This window comes from Bos taurus, chromosome 2 (genome assembly GCF_002263795.3).
Source record: "Bos taurus isolate L1 Dominette 01449 registration number 42190680 breed Hereford chromosome 2, ARS-UCD2.0, whole genome shotgun sequence".
Classification (NCBI taxonomy): Eukaryota; Metazoa; Chordata; class Mammalia; order Artiodactyla; family Bovidae; genus Bos; species Bos taurus.
Window position 1 is genome coordinate 127,509,771 of NC_037329.1, and position 21,504 is coordinate 127,531,274.

Sequence of the window (21,504 nt, forward strand, 5' to 3'; positions counted from 1 at the left end):
ACACTTGACTCACCCGACAGACTCAGCCTGTTCCCTTACTCCACTTGGACCCTCTGGGCTGCCCCCTGCCCATCTTACTCCCCAGGTAGCCTCAGACGTGGTGTGGTCTTGATGTTATGCTCTGAGGTATGGGAAAAGGAGCCTCAGCTCTAAAAATGACTTGCTATGTGACCTCAGGCAATTCCTTCCCGTCTGGGCCTTAGTCTTTACTTGCGAAGTCGGATGAGATCCTGTCTAGCGACCCTTCCAATCTGTCAGACCTTGACCCAGACCCTGCCATCCTTTCGAGGAGGCAATTCCAGGGGAGTCTGGATTTTAGACTTGGGGCTTCGCTGATGGCTCAGGCAGTAAAGAATCTGCCTGCAATGCAGGAGACCAGGGTTTGATCCCTGGGTTGGGAAGATCCCCTGGAGAAGGAAATGGCAACCCACTCCAGTACTCTTGCCTGGAGAATCCCATGGACAGAGTAGCCTGGCAGGCTACAGTCCATGGGATCACAAAGAGTCAGACACAACTAAACAACTAACACTTTACTGGATTCTAGAATTCCTCAAGCACAGATGTTCTAAGTCTAGAATTCTCTCTAGAATCCTGTGCCTGGCTCTCAAGCTTTACCAAAGGGAGTTAGGAGGAGAACCACATATCCAGGCCACCGCCCAGTTTCTTCTTGGAGGAGGTGGGTGTGTTGCCTCAGCAAGGTGACTGCAGCCTCTGGGATTTTTCTGGCTCAGAAGGCAGGAGTCCTGTTCTCATGATGGGGGAAAGAGAGATCTGTGCTGTCCCCAGTGGGACAGGGAGGCTGACATTCCTCTCTCAGTTTATAAACTAAGTGCTTTTTCGGCCATTCTGTCCTTTGCTCCAACAACACTGCAGCCAGCAGTAGACCCACTTACAGATAAGAGCCCGAGGCCTGGGAGAGAAGCCAGGATGGAGTTCAAAGCCAGTCCCTTAGGCCAGAGTAGAATGTCAGGGGTCTGAAACCAGCTTTCCTTCTTTTAGTGGTTGTGAATTCACCTTTCTGAGCCGCAGCTGTGTAAGAGGCAACAATACCTATTCCACAGGCTGTTGTAAGGAATAAATAACATGAGTTGGAAAAGCTGAATCCTCTCCTTAAGAACTCACCTATAAAGTTGCCGCCTCCAGGAAGCTTTCCAGGCTGCCATCCATCAGTTAGACTTTTCCCTGCGGGATGCCACAGGCCTGAGCTTTTGGCAGTCGCGGCTTCCCGTTTCTACTCTATTTGCCTCCACCAGACTTTGTGTCCTTCAAGGGCAGTAGGTTTTTCTGATTTACTTCTGAAGCCCAAATGCCTAGCAAGGGGTCCAAATGGAGTTGGAACACACCGTTTCTTTCCTTCTTCCCTCCCTTCCTCCCTCTCTCCAGCTTTTCACCACAGCAGACTAACTTCTCCTGCAAAGGGCTTTGGTGATGTGTAGGTAGGTCCCCAGGGGTGAGCATCCCAGCCCTGAGCCAGGTAGGCCCTGGGGAAGAGAGAAGATTCTGGAGCTTGAAGGAAAAGTAATCACCTAGGCCTGGCTGGTGAAGGGCAGCTGGTGGTGTCTGGCTGGCAGGGGGCACCATATGGGCCCGGTAAGCAGGCAAGCCTGGGCACTCTATGCCGCGGTGAGGCTGTTTCCAGGGCCATCACATCCTCCCGGAGGTGGCTTGCTGGGAGCAGTCAGCCGTGCATCCCCTGCAGAGGGGCAGCCTGCTTGTGCCCCTTCTGCCAGCCCCAGAAACAGAAGCAGAAACAGAAGGTCAGAGCTGCGAGGGGCCTCCTCTAAGGTCACCATGTCCAAACCCTCATTTCATAAGTGAGGAGCCTGAGGCCCAGAAAAGGGCAGAGACTCGCCCAAGGTCACACAGCCAGGCAAGACCAGAAGCCAAGTCTCTTGCCTCCTAGTTTGGATGCTAATGAAAACAGAGAGAGAGCAAAGAAATCTGGAAAATACACCAGTATTCAAGAAGGAGTTTTAAGGTAGTTTTTCTTTTTTACTTATCTGATCTAACTTCGTAAAAATTTTTACGATGATCTTTAATAATCAGAAAGGAAAACACAATAAAACGGAGGGAAAAGCTACCTATGGGAGTAAGTGGCTTTTGTCTTTAGGAAAATGGTATCAGAATTGTAATCTTACTGTCCCCTCCCCCACTGGGCCCTCTTGGGAGCCCAGTGAGACAGTGGCTGCCAGGGAGCTGGTAGGGCTCTCAGTTTCTCTCCTCCTGCCACTTGGGCTTGCAGTGGGATCAAGACCAAAGCCTTAGGCTGGGATCAGGAGCCCTGATTTCCTCCTGACCAGCCCTGATTTCCTCCTGACCAGGTCTCAGTTTTTCCATCTGTAAAATGGGAGTTTTTACAGTACAGTATGTATTCTGGCCCTCTACCCTCCACTAGCAGAGCACAGTGGTAAAACCCATGGGCACTGGAGTCTGGGATTCCATCTCCCCCTCTTCTTTACTCTCTGACTTTAGGCAAGTCATTTATATTCCACAGGCCTCCGTTTCCTCATCTGTAAAAATGGGTGGCTGTCTATTATACAGAGGGAAATAAATCAGAAAGAGAAAAACAAATATCATGTATTAACGCATATATGTGGAAGCTAGAAAGATGTTGCTGATGAACCTATTTGCAGGGTGGCAGTGGAGATACAGACATAGAGAAGAGGTTTGTGAACACAGGGGCAGGAAAGAGCAGGTTGGACGAATGGAGAGAGTAGCCTGGAAACATATACACTACCATATGTAAAACAGATAGCCAGTGGGAATTTGCTGTATGACTCAGGGATTTCAAATCAGGGCTCTGTGACAACCTAGAGGAGTGGGAGGTGGGAGGGAGGTTCAGGAGGGCGGGCACATATGTATACCTATAGCTGATTCATGTTGATGTATGGCAGAAACCAACACAATATGGTAAAGCAATTATCCTTCAATTAAAAATAAACAAATTTCAAAAAAAATGGGTGGCTGTAAGGATTAAAAGAATTAATGTTTGGGACATCTTTAGAATTATGCCTGCGTATAATAAGTGTGATTTATGTCACATATTTTAATAAAACTCAAATCTTGTTCCTCATGTGAAGGTGAACGTGGACAGTGAAGATGGAGTAGTTATTATTATCCTAGTTCTTGACTGGCTCCCAGAGATGGGAGCTCTCTTGGGACTGGAACCAGCCTGAGCTGTAGGTAGTTTGCCCTCTCCCCAGAGCCGCCTGTCCCCCACTCCCCTCAGACCCAGGTCTGACACAGCCCTTTATCCCTGGAATCTGAGGGCACCTGGGTTACTGCCCAGGGATTTCTGCTTTGACTTGCTTTCACCCACCCCACAAGGCCTCTCCTGCCTGCGGTGTTCCACGGTCCCAGTCCCCAATCAATCAATCACCTCTGAACCTTTCCCTCCGCAGAACCTTTCCATGCTGCTTCCTCGTGCAGAAATGTGCAGCCAAGGACTTCCCTGGTGGTTAGTGGCTAAGACTCCAGGCTCCCAATGCAGGGCTCCAGGTTCAATCCCTGGTCAGGGCACTAAATCCCACATGCCACAACTGAGTCCATGTGCCACCATGAAAAGATCCCTCGTGACCCAGCCAGATCCCGCATACTGCAGCTAAGACCCAGTGCAGTCAAACAAACAAACAAATAAATAATAGAAAAGAAAAAGAAACATCCAGCCAGATAGCCTCCTTAACTTTCCCAGCCTCCTCACCTTTCCCCAGAACATCTGGTTGGCTTCTTCCCCAGCATCCACAGATGCAGCTACCCACACACCTATCTTCCCTCCCAACACACACACACACACACACACACACACACACACACACACACACACACTCCTGGACGGCCGTTTGACTTTGGAGTTCTTTATGAAAGTGAAAGTGTTAGTCACTCAGTCGTGTCTGACTCTTCGTGACCCCATGGACTGCAGCCCGCCAGGCTCCTCTGTCCATGGAATTCTCCTGGCAAGAATACTGGAGTGGGTTATACCTGGGCTCTAAAACCTCCACCTATTATATATACAACCTCAGCTAGCTGGGCCTCAGTTTCTTCACCTGTACACTGAGGGCATTACCTGCTTTAAAGGGCTTTGCAAGGCTTTTGTGAGATAATATGAGGGAAGTACTTAGCCCCGTGCCTGGCATGTGACAAGTGCTCAGTAAATGGTAACACTGATTAGCATTCATTTTTAAATGTATTTTTGGTGAACCTGTTTGCCTTCCCCAGCAGCTGGGCATGCCCCAAGCACGGGACTGGAAACCATCATTCACCTCAGGGTCCTCAGGAGCCACTGACCAGTGTCTGGCCCAGGTGAGGCACTCAATACTCACCCAAGAGCTGGACTTCAGCTCTGTGCTCCGGTTCTCAGAGTGCACCCAGCAAGTAGGTGACCCTCTGCAGCTGGAGAAGCAGCAGCACCTAAAGGGGCTGGGGGAGGTGCTCCTGAGGGGCCCCTACTGACCCAGACCTCTCTCCTAGGTGAGACCAGCAGCTGTCTCCCCCTTAGCCTGGGCACCCATAAGGCTGTCTCTGGTTATGGAGCTGCTGAGCTAATTAAGAATGACAAGGCACCACGTAATTGCCAGCAATCAATGAGTTCCCTGCCTCTTCATGGCTCTCCTACCCTTGCCCTCCTTGGCACTGTCTGGCCTGGAGGTCACTGCACAGACTTGGAGGCAGGCGGAGTGGCGAAACTGAGCCCAGGCTGATGTCAGGAGACCCGGAGGCTGGCCACCTCTGCCATCCTCTTGCAGTGGGACCCTGAGCAAGGAAGTTCACTCCTCACCCTGGCTCCATTTCCCTATCTGCAGGGCTCTGGACCTCTGTGTTAAGTGGTTGGCAAGGCTGAGGGACTGGACTGCACCTTACCACATAGCGAGGCAGAGAGCTCCAGGCATGAATCCCAGCCCTGCCCCTCGCCAGCTGCGTGATCTAGGGCAGCCTACTTGCCATCTCTGAGCAACAGATTCCTCAGCTCCAAAATGGGATTTGTTTGAGAGCACTTACCTCTTACGAGGAGAACCTGTATTGTCTTCAACCTGTGCCTGTAACAGCGATCCCCGGACAAGCTCATCTCTTTCAAAGTGAGCCCAGAAATTAAGGGTTGAGAACTCGTAGAGCAATTTGATAGAGTTATTTTATGTCTTGAATCTCATCATGAGGAAAATAGGTTCACATTTTTTAAATTTTATTTTTCTAGTAATTCATTTTCCTTGTATTGAATGGAAGTATTGGTCTGTGACAGATTAGAAAAATGTAAAAAACAGTTCTTCACCGCAGATGATTTGAGAAGCACTGCTTCAGGGGACTTTGTAAATCCCAGCAGACATCATAGCAACTCACCATAATATTTTCAGAGTTCTAGGAACTTTCAACTCCTTGGCTCCTAAAGCCTACAGGACAAAGACCCAGTCTCTTTTCCTGACTTCTGAGGCCCTTCTCACCAAACTCCCAATCTCTTTTTCCCATCTTGCCTCCTTCCCCACTACACACCCTCATCAAACCACCGTGTTCTCTCTTCCCTCAAATTTCCTATGCCTGTTTATAACTCTGTGCCTTTTCCTGTGCTTTTCTTTCCACCTGGAATGCCTTTCTTCACATTGCCCTAAAACTGGCAAACTCCTATTCATCCTTCAGTACCCAGACCAAATGTCCACTTTAGGAAGACTTTTCCCATGCCACCCCTGCACCTGCCCCAGGCAGGGTTAGGTGCTCCCTGCTCTGTGCTCCACGGTGCAACTTGAAAGGTGGGGGCAGGACGTTGCAGTGGTTAGGCTGCCAACAGAATCAAGTGGATTTCAGACTTGACTTTGCGTCTGCCTACAATGCGGGAGACCTGGGTTCAATCCCTGGGTTGGGAAGATCTCCTGGAGAAGGAAATGGAAACCCACTCCAGTATTCTTGCCTGGAAAATCCCATAACAGAGAAGCCTGGTAGGCTACAGTCCATGGGGTCGCAAAGAGTCGGACGCAACTGAGCAACTTTACTTTTTGCCAGCTGTGTGATCCTGGGCAGATGATTTGATACTATTGGGCTTCATTTTTCCCATACTGTGAGGAGTAGAGATGATATGTGAAAAGTTCCCAGCAGCGTAACACTTGGGAGAGAATCAAGATATGGCAGCGTCGTTAGTGTTAGCCCTCCTAACCCCCAGGTCGTCTGTCTCCCTACTAGACTGCTTGTTTCCCGAGAGTAGGATGCCTGAGAGCATCTGGTGTACCTGGATGTTTCCTGTGCCCAGGGCAGGGCACGCACAGAGGCTGTGTGTTGGCCAGGGTCTCCGTCTGCTCCCTGCCCCGTGGTGCCAGTGGCTGTGGTTCCTTTGTCAGTGGAGAGGTGATCAGCAGCTCAACCCACCATGGCCAACTTTGTTACCAAAAGTTTGACAACCAACCAGCTTGCCAATTTCTTGAATATTTAACAATCTGCTCTGTGAGACTTAGCTCCAGGGCACCTCCAGGTCTGACTGCTCTGAGCAGAAGAGCAGCCACCAACAGGCTTGGGTCCTCAGTTTGAGAGACAGGCTGCCTCCTCTGCCTGCCGCCCAGCCAGCGCCTTGAGGGCCACCCAGGGAGGGGCCGTGAGGTTGGTCATGCCCCTCAAGAGGTCTTCCTCACTCATCCCCTTTCTCCGAGCCTCCAGCCCCTTTGTTCTCTGGGATAAAACTCTTAACCTCCCTCAGGAGGAAGAAGAGAAGCTGGGGTAGTGAGCCCACTGACCCATCCATCATGACTCATGACTCATGACTCTTGGGGGTTGAATCAAGGAGAGGGCTACCTCTGCAGCTAACAGTGACCAATTCTCAAGAATCCTGTCCCTCCAGTTGTTGCAGGCTGATGAAGCCCACCCTGGCCCCAGTGTCCCTTGGTCACAGAGGGACCTGAGAAAGCTTGTGCAAACCTCCTCTCACCTCCTTCCCTTCTGTCCTTTAGTCTTTGTCCAGGCAGCTCCCACCTCTTGCCATGCCCTCCCCTTCCCTTCCCGTTCTCCACCCTGGGGCATCCTTCCCCCTTCAGTGCCCAGCCCAAGTCATTGAGTTATATACCTCCTAGGCCAGCAGAAGCCACTCTCCACACGTGGTGGGTGGCACGTCTCCCTGGGAGCCCCTTTTTCAGCTGCTTGCCCACCTGCCTTGCTCCCTCTTCCTACAGCTGTGGTTTTCCTGGGGTGCTGGTTTAAAATGCAAATTCCTGGGACTTCCCTGGTCCCAGACTGCAAAACTCTGCCTTGCAATTTGAAAAGACCCTGATGCTGGGAAAGATTGAAGGCGGGAGGAGAAGGGGATGACAGAGGATGAGATGGTGGGACGGCATCACCAACTCAATGGACATGAGTTTGAGTAAACTCCCAGAGCTGGTGATGGACAGGGAGGCCTGGCATGCTGCAGTCCATGGGGTCACAGAGAGTCGGACACAACTGAGCGACTGAACTGAATTGAACTGAACTTGCAATACAAGGAACGAATGTTCAATCCCTGGTCTAGGAAGAGTCCCTGTTTTCAGTTTCACTGTTTAGGGCAACTAAGCTGGTGCGCTACAACTACTGAACCTGTGTGCCACAATTACTGAAGCCCGAGTGCCTCAGAGCCTGTGCTCTGCAACAGAGAAGCCCCTTCAATGAGAGGCCCATACACCGAAGCTAGAGACTTCGAAGCTGCTTCTGAAACTAGAGAAAGCCCGCACACAGAAACAAATAAATAAAAAAAATTAAATACAGAAATAAAATGTTCATATTTAAAAAAAGCTCAGAGCTTCTTAGCAGTCAAAACAAAGAGGGAAACAATAATAGGGGCTACTCTCTAGTTGCGGTGTGGTGTGCGGGCTGCTCATTGTGGTGGCTCCTGTTGTTACGGAGCACAGGATCTAGGTGCTAGGGCTTCAGTAGTTGCTGCACACGGGCTCAGTGGTTCTGGGGCACTGGCTTAGTTGCTCCGAGGCATGTGGAATCTCCCCTGACCAGCGATTGAACCTGAGACCCTGGCATTACAAGGTGGATGCTTAACCACTGGACCACCAGGGAAGTCCGTCTCCTTGCATCCTGATGTTACAGAGTGACTTATTTCTCACAATTATCACGTATGGTCTGTTTCTCCCACTAGAACGTGGGCTCCCGGAAGATGGGGCTTTGGTCCGCGTGGGTCACAGCTGATGTCCCAGGTACAGAGATGCTGGGTACATTGCCAGTGCCCAGTGAATGTTCAGGGGATGTTGCATGAATGGCTATGACCTGTGAAGGCTGGGGCCCATCAGCCTTTCCACTTCCTGGCCATCTGGGCTCCAGGCCCTCCCCCTGTCCATTTTCACGCAAACAACTCACATTAGAACCTTTGTGGTTCTGGCACTTCCTTTTCAGACCTCAGTGCTTCAGCCTTTCTGCCTCCTGCCCTCCACAGCATTGTCGGTGTGAATGGCAGCTGCCCTGACGGCTGCAGTAAGAGCTCCCCAGACGCCTGCACCACAGGCTTCTCTCCTTCCTGGAATTCCTTAGGTCACTTCCATCCATTGTCTTTGGGTGCAGCTTCTTGAGTTGATCTTTCCAGCATGGGGGGATTCCCTGGCTGGTTTCCCCATCTGCTGCCAGGTTCAAATCCTTTTTGGCTCCGAATCCTCTCTTGGGGTTTCCTTGGTCTCTTCTGCCTCTGACGGCCAGGGTGACTTTGGGCAAGCCAGCTACTCTTTTCTGGGGAGATCCTTGTAAAATAAGGGGGGAGGGGCTGCCTTTGCCCACCTCCCAGGGAAGGGCAGCAGAGGCCTGTGTCCTTTGAGGAATAATGATGACAGTGAAGGTTACTTCTCTTTCATTTGAGCCACCGTCAGTCTTGCAACTGGGTGCTTCATGATCCCACTCTCTCTTCCACTTTAGTTACACAAGAAACAGCCATCTTTCACTGCAGTTGCCACCACCTCCTGGCCATTCAATCCTTCTCACATGTGGGAGGGGACAAAGCTCATTACGTGGGTATACTCCAGGTTCTGTCCCCACTTCTCCTAAAAAGAACTCTGATTTTTATATTCAGCCATTTCTCCCCCTTCACTATTCTGTTGTTGAGGTATAAGACTCAACACGTCTTTCCTGAGCCAAAAAAAAAAAGCTTAAACAGCACAGAGGGGACTTCTCTGGTCCAGTAGCTAAGACTTCATGCTTCCAATGCAGGTTTGATTCCCTCAGGTATGGATGTGAAATTGGACCACAAAGAAGGCTGAGCAGCTAAGAACTGATGCTTTCGAACTGTGCTGCTGGAGAAAACTCTTAAGAGTCCCTTGGACTGCAAGGAGATCAAACCAGTCCATCCTAAAGAAAATCAACCCTGAATATTCACTGGCAGGACTGAGGCTGAAGCTGAAGCTCCAATACTTTGGCCACCTGATGTGAATAGCTGATTCATTGGAAAGACCCTGATGCTGGGAAAGATTGAGGACAGGAGGGAAAACGGGCAACAGAGGATGAGATGGTTGGACGGCATCACTGACTCAATGGACATGAGTTTGAGCAAACTCTGGGAGATGGTGAAGGACAGGGAGGCCTGGTGTGCTGCAGTCCGTGGGGTTGCAAAGAGTCAGACAGGACTGAGCGACTGAACACCAACAGGGAACTAGAACCTACCAAGACCAGATGCAACTAAGATGCAACGTAGATGAAACTAAGACCCAGAGCAGCCAAATTAATTTTTTTTTTTTTTAAAAAAGAGCACGGAAGTGTCTTTCTCTCTCATTAACCCTCCCTGGTGAATGTTCCAGGCCAGGAAGGCATGTCTGCTCCACACAAGCATGCAGAGACAGGTTCCTTCCACACAATGACTTCCGTCAGGTTTATTGTCACCGCTTCTGGTCTCGGCCAGCAGGGAGGAGAGAGAGGGCACCCGGTGACTGAAGGCCAAGGCCCGAATGCGGCCTCTGTCACCGCCATTCATGTTCCAATGGCCAGGATGCAGTCCTGCGGCCAGTGCTGCAAGGGAGGCCGGGAAATGTCGTCCAGCTTCATGGCCACGTGCTCAGGAGGAGGAGGACAGTTTGAGAGGACGACCAGCGGGTTTACAGCACCTACCCTCTCTCTAAAAAGAGAATCTCAGTCTTGGACAAACTGGTTTCTCAGTTTTGTGTCACAGAACGCAGAAAATGGGAGGAGAGAGCCTGAAGGGGAAAGGGAGAGAGAGAAAACAGGGAGGGAAACAGCTTTTAAGAGTATTAGACACGAGTCACAGTTGGAGTTGTTTTTAAATTACTTTTGGTTAATGGTCTGTGTCTCTGCCCGCCCAGAGCCAAGATGAGGCCTCCTGGGGTCTCAGGATACGTGGGTCACCATGCACGCCGGCTTACAATTTACCAAACCCAGTGCTGAGACCGAGGCTATGACGAGAGCCGGTCTCTGCCCTTCAGGCATTCACAGGCCAATGGGAGAGACAGACGCAGGATTAGAGGCGAGTCCAAGCTGCTGAAAACACGTCAAGGTGGGAATTACCTCAGCCGTGGCAGGGTCGGGGAGGAGCAGACAAGAAAGAGCGTAACTGGGACCTCACATTCTGGGTTTACCTCTGTCTGTGGGAAATACTCAGCCCTCTTAACATTTTTTATTCAATCCTAGAGGAGTCATAAAAGGTAAACGGAAGAAGATCAAGTGAAGAATCAAGAAACTTGGGTCCTGGCCTGCTGCTCTGTGTACTAGAGCAAGTCCCCGCCCCTCTGTAATCGCCTTCTCTCCCACTGTCTGCAAGGCCACCGGGAGCACATCTGATACCCTCCCAGGGAGCACTGGTGAAGGATGCTGTGAAAGCGCTGCACTCAATGTGCCAGCAAATGTGGAAAACTCAGCAGTGGCCACAGGACTGGAAAAGGGCAGTTTTCATTCCAATCCCAAAGAAAGGCAATGCCAAAGAATGCTCAAACTACCGCACAATTGCACTCATCTCACATGCTAGTAAAGAAATGCTCAAAATTCCCCAAGCCAGTCTTCAGCAATATGTGAACCGTGAACTTCCAGATGTTCAAGCTGGATTTAGAAAAGGCAGAGGAACCAGAGATCAAATTGCCAACATCTGCTGGATCATTGAAAAAGCAAGAGAGTTCCAGCAAAACATCTACTTCTGCTTTATTGACTACGCCCAAGCCTTCGACTGTGTGGATCACAACAAACTGTGGAAAATTCTGAAAGAGATGGGAATACCAGACCACCTGACCTACCTCCTGAGAAATCTGTATGTAGGTCAAGAAGCAACAGTTAGAACTGGACATGGAACAACAGACTGGTTCCAAATTGGGAAAGGAGAACGTCAAGGCTGTGTATTGTCACCTTGCTTATTTAACTTATATGCAGAGTATGTCATGAGAAATGCTGGACTGGATGAAGCTCAAACTGGAATCAAGATTTCTGGGAGAAATATCGATAACCTCAGATATGCAGATGATACCACACTTATGGCAGTAAGTGAAGAACTAAAGAGACTCTTAATGAAAGAGGAGAGTGAAAAAGTTGGCTTAAAACTCAACATTCAGAAAACTAAGATCATGGCATCTGGTCCCATCACTTCATGGCAAATAGATGGGGAAACAATGGAAACAGTGACAGACTATTTTTTGGGGGCTCCAAAATCACTGCAGATAGTGCCTGCAGCCACAAAATTAAAAGATGCTGGCTCCTTGGAAGAAAAGTCATGACTGAACTAGACAGCATATTAAAAAGCAGAGACATTACTTTCCTAACAAAGGTCCGTCTAGTCAAGGCTTTGGTTTTTCCAGTAGTCATGTATGGATGTGAGAGTTGGACTATAAAGAAAGCTGAGCACCAAAGAATTGATGCTTTTGAACTGTAGTGTTGGAGAAGACTCTTGAGAGTCCCTTGGACTGCAAGGAGATCCACCCAGTCCATCCTAAAGGAAATCAGTCCTGAATATCATTGGAAGGACTGATGCTGAAGCTGAAACTCCAATACTTTGGCCACCTGATGTGGAGAGCTGACTCACTGGAAAAGACCCTGATGCTGGGAAAGATTGAAGGCAGGAGGAGAAGGGGACGACAGAGGATGAGATGATTGGATGGCATTACCGACTCAATGGACATGAATATGAGTAAGCTCCGGGAGTTGGTGATGGACAGCGAAGGCTGGTGTGCTGCAGTTCATGGAGTCACAGAGAGTTGGACACCACTGGGCGACTGAACTGAACTGAACTGAGGAAGTACTAGGGCTTCCCTGGTGGCTCCTATGGTAAAGAATCTGCCCGCAGTGCAGAAGACTTAAGAAACATGGGTTTGATCCCTGGGTTGAGAAGATCTCCTGCAGAAGGAAATGGCTACCTATTCCAGTATTCTTGCCTGGAGAATCCCATGGACAGAGGAACCTAGTGGGCTACGGCAGGTCCATGGGGTCGCAAGGAGTTGGACACGCCTGAGTGACTAACTCTTAGGAAGTACTGAAAGGAACCCCCACCAGTGGGCAAAGTACAGAAAGGTGCCCCCTTCTCCAGGCTGACGCAGCCCCTGTGCTCAGACACACAGAGTGGGGACAGGCTGGATTTCAGCCACACTTGCCCCTTGGCCTCACACCCTTGTGCAGTGCACACCACACACAACTGTGTTCAGGCAGCTACCTTGCCGATCAGCCTCCCTGGGACACTGTCACAGCAAGTGCTGTGAGAGTGACTCAACCCCAGTAACCCCCCACACAGCCTTCCAACCAGCAGACTTTCTGTCCCTCATTTTCTGCAGCCTGGCTGGGACTAACGGAGAGGAGTGAGGTCTCCAGGGTGCACAGAAGGCACTCATTTTCAGGGTGACCATTGAGAATGGGTGCCTCCATGAACTCTGTGCCCCAGGTACTGCGCCAGCCTCCCCTAGTCCTGACTCTGCCCCACATGATTCCCGCAGACATCAGTGGTGGTGTTTTAAAGGAAGGTGCCTGGAGACTACCTCAGACTCCCTGAGGGCAGCTTCTTAGTGGTGGGGAGTGACACCCAGGAGCCATGGAGGGGCTGAACCTGGGAGGGGAGGCACAGCTTGATTAACATCTTACTCATGCCATGGCTTAGCTTCTATTTATGGCAATCAAGAAGGTTTTCATTTATTAATACAGTTTCCTTGAAAATAAATTATTTAAGATGGCATAGGGTGGAAGGACCATGGTCCAGAGAATGGGTGCCAGGAGAGGCTCTGTGCCAGGAACCCCAGATTCACCTGGGGAGATAGGGAAGGAAGGGGAGGGCCAGGTAGTCAAACCCCTTGCTTGTCATCTGAGGACTTTGTAGGAGAGCTGTGTGCGGGAGGGGGAGGAGAAAGGAGGACGCTGGTTTGGCTCCTGAGGCATGGGTGACACAGCAGCCCCGGGCCAGGGTGGCCGAGCTGATGCATGTCGGAGAGAGGGTGGTCTCCACCCAGGAGGGCCACCAGTGCCCTCCCCACTGTTGCCCTGGAGACAAGGAGCCTGACACCCAGATGCTCCGAAGACAAGGACTCTGGCCACCGGGAGTCCAACGATGACATGTCCAGGGCAGGGTCCTTGCGGCAGGAGGAAACCAGGATTAAACCACCCCACCTCCCAGATCCATGAAACCCTGTTTCCCAAACCACCCAAACATTCAAAACCACTTTCCCTCCTGCCGGTCCTAACAGTTCTTTGGTGTCTTCTCAAAACTCATCTTTACTTAAATAATTTATTTTCAAGGAAACTGTATTAATAAATGAAAACCTTCTTGATTGCCATAAACAGAAGCTAAGCCATGGCATGAGTAAGATGTTAATCAAGCTGTGTCCTGATGGGTTCCCTGGTGTCCCCAGGGTTCTGGATTTGAAGGCCAGTCTCTATGCTCAAGGAGGGGGTTCCCAGGTGGCGTGGTGGTAGAGAATCCACCTGCCAATGCAGGAGACATGGGTTCGATTCCTGGGTCAGCAAGATCCCCTAGAGTAGGAAATGGCAATCCATTCCAGTATTCTTGCTTGGAAAATTCCATGGACAGAGGAGCCTGGCGGGCTACAGACCATGGGGTCGCAGAGAGTCAGACACGATTGAGCATGCACACACTCTGTGTTCAAAGTAGGGCAGTGGAGGTCAGAAAAGTGTTAAAGATGGAATGCACCCACCCAAGACTCTCCTTCCTCCTCAGAAATGGAATCACTTTCTCCCTCTGTGAGGCCATATTTCATGTGCCCACATACCCCATCTCATGCATGTGTCCCCTCCTTGTGATAAACTGTCCCCAGGAGTCCTGAATATAAGAGAGCAAGAGTGAACTCTTGTAGTTGGGGTTGGGGGAGCTGAGGTCCCTGTCTCTGGGGACAGGCTGGGCCCGGAGCTGTACCCCCAGTCTCAGCCAGGCTACTAATGTCTCAAATGAGTCTTAGACAAGCTGGTGTTGATGGCCTTTAACTTCAGTATGTGGTGTAGGAGCTGGCATGGCACACAGTAGGTGCTCAATAAATGCACAAATACAGAGCCCTTGGAATAGAGGATGGCTCCAACCTCAGTGAGCCTGTGGGTCCAACTGCAGCCCTGTGGGCTGGTTCGTCTCAGGGTCCAATCTCATCCCTGCCATGGTGGGCCCACCTCTGCAGGCCTGAAGGGAGATACAGTGCCAGAGAGAGGGCGTTGGGACGGAGGGGCACAGGCGAAGGGAAGCCAGCAGGTTTGGTGCTGTGGTTTTGTGGCGGCAACTGTCTCTCATGACTAGAGCAATGATAAAAACAGGAAGTACTGAGCGACCGGGCCTTTCTCCGCCTGACTTCAGCCTTCCCTGACCCCACCAGCCCGCTGGCCCCTCGATATCCCTGTACAACAGGCTGGTCACTTGTCTGGTGGGAGGGGCTCCGAGAAGGCCCAGGATCTCTCAGCGCTTGCCCGCCCTGTGGCCCGCCCTCTGACCCACCTCCATCGCCGGTGGTCGGGGTTGGGGGCACCGGGCTGGCTGTGGGGTGCCTGGAGGCTTCGCTGGGGGTCGGGGTGTGGGCACTGGGCCAGCTGTGGGGTGCCTGGAGGCTTGGTCCAGCTCTGCTCCCACGTCAGCCTGTGGCAAGGCTTCCTTCCGTGGACCAGCTTCCTATGACAAATAGAAGGGGCTGGAAGGCTGCCTGATGGCGCTTCCCTCCCAGGCAGGCACCCTCCAGGATGCTGGGGGCAGCGGGAGAAGGGCCCAGGTAGACTGGAGATAGGAAGCAACCCTTGCCACAGCAGCTGGTGTATGAACAGCTCCAGGACCAAGCTGTGTGTGCACATGTGCACACACACACGTGCACATGCACACACACGCACACGTGTGCATAAGCTGTGTGCGCACACATGCACACACAGGGCATGAGCACAGCTTTGTGAGTGAGAGCAGTTTCTACACCTGATCCTACCTGCCTGGAGCAGGGGCCACCGAGAGGAACAAAAATAGCCAGGCTCCACCACGGCTTTGAAGGATTCCTGGGGGAGGGGAGACAGGCCAATCCACAGAAAGGACAGCGCAAAGATAAGGATTACAAGGGTGGGGCTCACAGTTTGGGGTGGGGGTGAAGAACACGACTCTGTAGGGGGACGGGAGTACTTCTATCCTTCACTTATTATTATGATTAGTTACTTATTTGCATGTTTTATACTATTTATATTTTACATTATTCATATTATTCGTTTTATATTATTTCATTTTATATTATTGTTTTTATATTTCATTTTTTATGTATAATTCACATGGCATAAACTTCATTTTCAAGTGGGTTGCAGTACAGTCACATTGTTGTGCAACCACCTCCACTGTCTAATTCCAGAACATTCCCAACAGCCCAAAATGAAACCGTGCACCCATTGGCAGTTGCTCCTAATTCCTTCCTATCCCCAGCCCCTGGCAACCACTAGGCTACTTTTGGTCTCTGTGAATCTGCCTATTCTGGACACTTCATGTCAATAGAATCATATACTATAAGACCTTTTATAACTGTCTTTTTCACTTAGCCTAAGTGTTTTTTGTTTGTTGTTAGGGGTTTTTTTTGGCGGAGGGGTGGTGGGGACATGCCACACAGCATATGGGATCTTAGTTCCCGACCAGGGACTGAAACTGTGCCCCTTGCAGTGGGAGCATGGAGTATTCCCTGGACCTCCAGGGAAGTCTCTAGCCTTAAGTGTTTTGTTTTGTTTTGTTTTTAGCCTAAGTGTTTTTAAGGTTCCTCCGTGTTGTAACGCGTATCAGGACTTCATTCCTTTTTACGACTGAATAGCATCCCATCGTAGGTGCTTGCTTATCCATCCATCTGTTGATGAACAGGTGGGCTGTTTCCACTATTTGGCTATTATAACCCATCACTTACCGAGTTCTGTCTCCATCCTGTTCTAACAATTCCGCAGTATCATGTCAGGTAGCCCTTCTCACCAGTGATCTCAGTACTGTTGTTCTCTTTATGCAAATGGGGAAAGAGATAGGTTGATGGGTTTGCCTCAGTGAGGAGCACTTCATTACCTGAATAAAACTTTGCAGCGTCCTCTGCTTTCTGGGCACAGGGAACAGCAGCAGTTGGGTTGGCGGCTGCTCCCTCAGCCATGTGCCTGAGTGCCTACCAGGAGGAGAGTCCCAGCCGAGCCATGATGCACACGCAGAGTGACCGAAAGCAAGCTCTGTAGTTCTAAGCTGTGGGGTGTTCGCTACTGCCCTGACTGACATGGTCCTCCTGTGGCCTGAGACCACGCAGCCTCGGTGCACAGAAGCACGGCCCAGGCTCGCACAGGCACACACAACACAGCTTGGGTATATTTTCGAAGCAAATAGCTATGCACCCAACTGGATAAAAACCAAGATCAAGTTGTACTGCTTGAGTTCCCGAGGGCTCTGCAGGTACACTTTGGGAGCTGATGTTCATGAAACAGCTGCACATGTCTGAAACTTAAGCTGGTGGAGGCTCTCTTGGGGATTAGCCTCAGCCTTGAGGTTGCTTCCAGATGCCCCTCATGCTCCTTGAGAACAATCACTCACCTCAGCAGATAACCAGAGCCAACAACAAGTATTTATCGAGAATTTATCAGCTGCTGTGCTGAGCAATTTTCCATACATTTTTCTCCCCCAACCTGTGGGATGGATATTTTTATCATCCCCATTTTCCAGGGGAGGAGACCAAAGCTCAGAGAGGTAGAAAGACTTGTCCAAGATTCCAAAACAAGCAGGTGGAAGAGGTAGAATTTGAACCGAGGTCTGCTTACCTCTATAGAGTTCATGTTCAACTCGAAGGTCATCTTGATAGCCCATAACAGATTCAGCATCAACCAGGGTCTTGTGCTGGAGTTTATGATCAGGCTTTCTTTATGAGTAACAGCATGGTGTGTAGACAGCCCAGGGTTAAAAGTCAGGAGCTCTGGGTTTGAGTTTCAGATCCAGCTCTAACTTATTCCATGGCTTAGGGCAAATTCCCACTCCTGCTATCTGGGCCTCAGTGTCCACATCCATGAAATGAGACCTTTGGACTAGATCAGTGGTACCAATGTTAGCTGCACCTCTGGACTACCTAATGGTCTGGTTAAAAATACTGATTTCTGGGCTCTTCCCCAGACCTATAATATCAGGCCTGGGAACCCTGACTCTACAGGTGATTCATACCTGAAGCAAGCATTGGGAAACCTGCTTCTAGGGCCCTTCCACAGCTCGGCCTCTGTGAGTCTGTGGAGTCAGAGAAGACCAAGCCAGTAACCATGCCTGCCAGTCTGAGCCAAAGACCAAAGAAAACAATTCTGCACAGTATGTTCTGGGAGAATCTAGAAAAGAAAGAAGTTGGTTGGACTGTGGAAGTTGGGGAAGGAGAAGCAGAAGCTGGCTGGATTTTGTTTTTGTGGTTTCATTTTCTCCTTGGAAGAAAATCACATTTCCAGTTAAGCCATGCTTCGTGGGCCCCTTGCAGTCCAGAGGGACAGTTCTGGCCAACAAAATGTGTAGAAATGATAAGTACCAGTTCCATGACTGGCCATAAAACTCCTGTGGGATCCTTTCTGCTCTCTCCCTGTTCTGTGGCGAATTTGGACACAAAGTGTTGATGATGGTAGCGCTTTAAAATGGAAGGAATCTGGGTTCCAGGCTGAGAAGAACCTCTCCTGGCCTATAGGACAAAGGGGCAATACATTTAGATTGTGTAAAATTAGTGATTTACACACTAAAATTACACACTAAGATTATGGGGCTGTTTGTCACAGCAGCTAATGGTACTTATTCCAACTAACACAAACTAGAGGAAGTGGGGCCAGAGCAGGCTCTTAACAGATGAATAAGATTTGGAAACACGGAGAGAAAGAAAAAGGCATTCCCGAGGGAAGGATAGTAGGAACAGAGAGGTGGGAGCTAGAACAGGTGTGATGTGTTTGTACCCTTCAGAGGAATTCAGTTTGCTCAGTACAGAGAGCTCTGCTGGTTGGAGATGAGACCAAAAATATTCCAACAGTGATGTGCTGGAGCTAGCTCATACCAGCTTTTAAGAGCCAATTGTTAGCATCTTTTCCCAACTTTGTGTTCAGTGACAGACATCACTTTGGTAGCTTGAAATTGGGCATGGTGGGTGTATTTATACCATGGCAACCAGTAAACACTATAAGTCAGGGCTTTTTTCTCCCGTGTTTAAACATTTAGCAGCACACTGCTGGCTGCAACCCACATACAAAAGAGTCCTGCCAATTTGAAAGGCAGCGGAAAGACCAAAGATCCTGCAGCCCATTCTAATCCTTACTTCGCTCCTTCTGAGCTGTGTGTTCTTGGGCAAGTGAACGTTACCTCCCTGAGCCTCATATACCTCATCTGCAAAATGGGACTAATATAGAACCTCCCTTATATGGCTGAGGGATAAATAAATGAGATGGTGCATGTGGAACTCTGTCTACATCTCATCAGCATCACCATTCCCAGGCATATGACAGCCTCTGATGTAAGTACCTGCAACTCTCCCAGGACTCTCTCTGCCCAGAGGGCCTGCTCGGCCCCCTCACAGGGTGGTCTGGAAGTGCTTGGAAGCAATGATGTGTCTTAGGGAGCAATCCTCAACCAAAGGTGGATGAGAGCTGGTGGAAAATAACCCAGTTCCTCACCTCTCGATTAGGACAAATCTGAGGTCCATACTGCCCTATCTTGCAGAAGTCTCTAGAAGGGCTAATCCCCTGTAGCCAGTTCCCTCATAGCCTGCCGATTAGCACAGCCTGAACTGGATTCTCCCTTCCCTACCTCTCTTCCCCGCTTCCCCACCAGGGCATCACTGCCCAAGAAGTTCCAAGGGAACCTCCCTCATCCTTGACTCAGGGTCTGCTTCTAGGGGGACCCAACCCCGAGAGCAGCCAAAGATGATCAATAACCAGAATCATTTTATGTGTGCACGGAGATTCACAAAGCAAGAACACATCTGCTACTGGCTCAGGCCCACGGCAACCCCGGGGATTATCCGCTGCATTTTGTAGATGGAGAAAGTGAGGGTCTGAGAATAGCAATGATTTGCTCCAGGTCATCCCACCAACAGGAAGAAGGGCTAAAACTGGGGGATCCAAATCCCAGGTTTTCAGCTTTGAGCTGCTCTGGGCTCCTGGAGAGCCCTGAACAGGCTGGGAGGGTGGTCTCCACCCCTCCGACTTCTCTCCCCTGACGGATGCGGCTGACTCCGGCCCCTGTTGTGGGCCTGGGACAGTGGAGGGCAAATGGGCTGGAGGTAGGAATAGCTGGTTATTAAATCCATCTATCATCCAGCAGGTTTGACCCCATTCTGTCCTGGGAAAGCCGGGCTTTGCCTGGGGGTGGCCGGAAGGGGAGGGTGGGGTGGGAGGCTGACCCAGCAGGAAGGGGTAGGTGGGGGCCATGAAGTCCAGAGAGTAACCAGGGCAGGGTGAGGTTAGAGGCAGCTCCTGGCTGTCTGTGTCCCCACAGTGTGAGGACAGCCAGGGCCCCGGGGACAGCCAGGGCCATTATGACGCAGTGACCTAAAGAGGGCCTGCCCATTCGCCCATCACTGCCTGAGCCATGTTCGTTCTGAACCCCCCAGACCTGGTACCCGAGCTCCAGAAGACAGGGGTCAGGGGCAGTACAGCAGTTATGACACAGAACCCGGATGCACCTATGACTGCCACTGTCTAATGAGTACCAACCATGTGCCATGCACTAAGAAGCTTGGGGACTCAATCCATGCTTCATTTCACCATCCTCAGGCTGTACAGGGAGTGGTTTTAGGAGCTCGAGTTCAGACTCAAGGCTGACAGACCTGGCTCGCCATCCAGGCCCCCCTCCTCGGTGCTCTGTGTGCCTCAGTGAGCTGTTTCACCTTGCTAACCTCAGCTTCCACATCTGTAAAACGGGCTTAACGATAGCAACCATCTCATGGGAGGAACATAGTGAAGATCCACGGCAAGATCACTTGTAACTCGCTCCACTCAGGGCTGGTCCACAGGGCACAGCGGCAGGATGATGTCAGACCTACCACATGCAGGCGCCATGCTAAGCACTTTCCATGAGTTATCTTGCTTAAACTTCACAACCACCCCGAAGGGAAGGGACTACTGGTAGCCCCTGTCTTATAGGTAAGGAAGCCAAAGCTCAGAGGGGTGAAGACCCAGGCCCAAGGTCACCATAGCTGCTGGCAGTGGAGGCGGGGATCTGAATCCAGCTGCTCTCTCTGCCTTGGAGGCCTGATCGGCCAAACACTCCCTGGCCTTCCCCATCACCCTCCACCCGACACGTGAGCTTAACAACCCACTGGCTCATCTATCTGTTTGATCTTTTTCTTTTTTTCAAGCTGGATTTTAGATTATTTATTATTTTTGGTCTTTGTTGCGCGTGGGCTTTAAAGTGGCGGCTACTTGCAGCAAACGGGGGTTACTCTCTAGCTGCAGTGCGCGGGCTTCTCACGGTGGTGCCTTCTCTTGCTGTGAAGCATGGGCTCTAGAGCACGCAGGTCTCACTTGTCACACACGGGCTTTGTTGCCCCGCAGCACGTGGGATCTTCCTGGACCAGGGGTTGAACCTGTGTCCCTTGCACTGGCAAGCGGACTCTCCACCACTGGACCACCGAGGAAGTCCCATCTGTTTGCTCTTGGAAGAGATACTGCTGAGTGAAGGGTGACCGGAGGACCAGAGCGGGCAAGGCGCCCACCAGGAGCCGCAGGCAAGATGATGCTAGAGCCGGGACTAAACCCAGGGCCCCCTGCGGGACCCGGATGCCGAGGGCCGGGGGGCGGGGCGAGGGGGGGGCCCTGCGGGACCCGGATGTCGTTGCCACTTGGGCCTCTCCTCTGCTCTGCCCTGCCCCTGCTCACCCTCTCTTGGTGAAGGAGAGCTCCCGGACTCCCCAGGCCACTGGGGTGTGCCACTGACGCCCCAATCTTTTCTTTTCCACTGAGAGGTGATTTGCCCAGAACCTGTTGAACACTTTAAAAATTTGGTCACATTGTAACCATTTGGGTTACCATGGTGACCTCATTTTGAATTCACTTCCCAAGGGGGAGGTGGTAATAATTAATACAGCTCTTAGTGATGGCTGCCCGCCCACAGTGAACATGGGGAGGATCACAAAGTCCCCTGGGACCAACTTCCCCAGGGGAAGCAGGGCTTCCTCC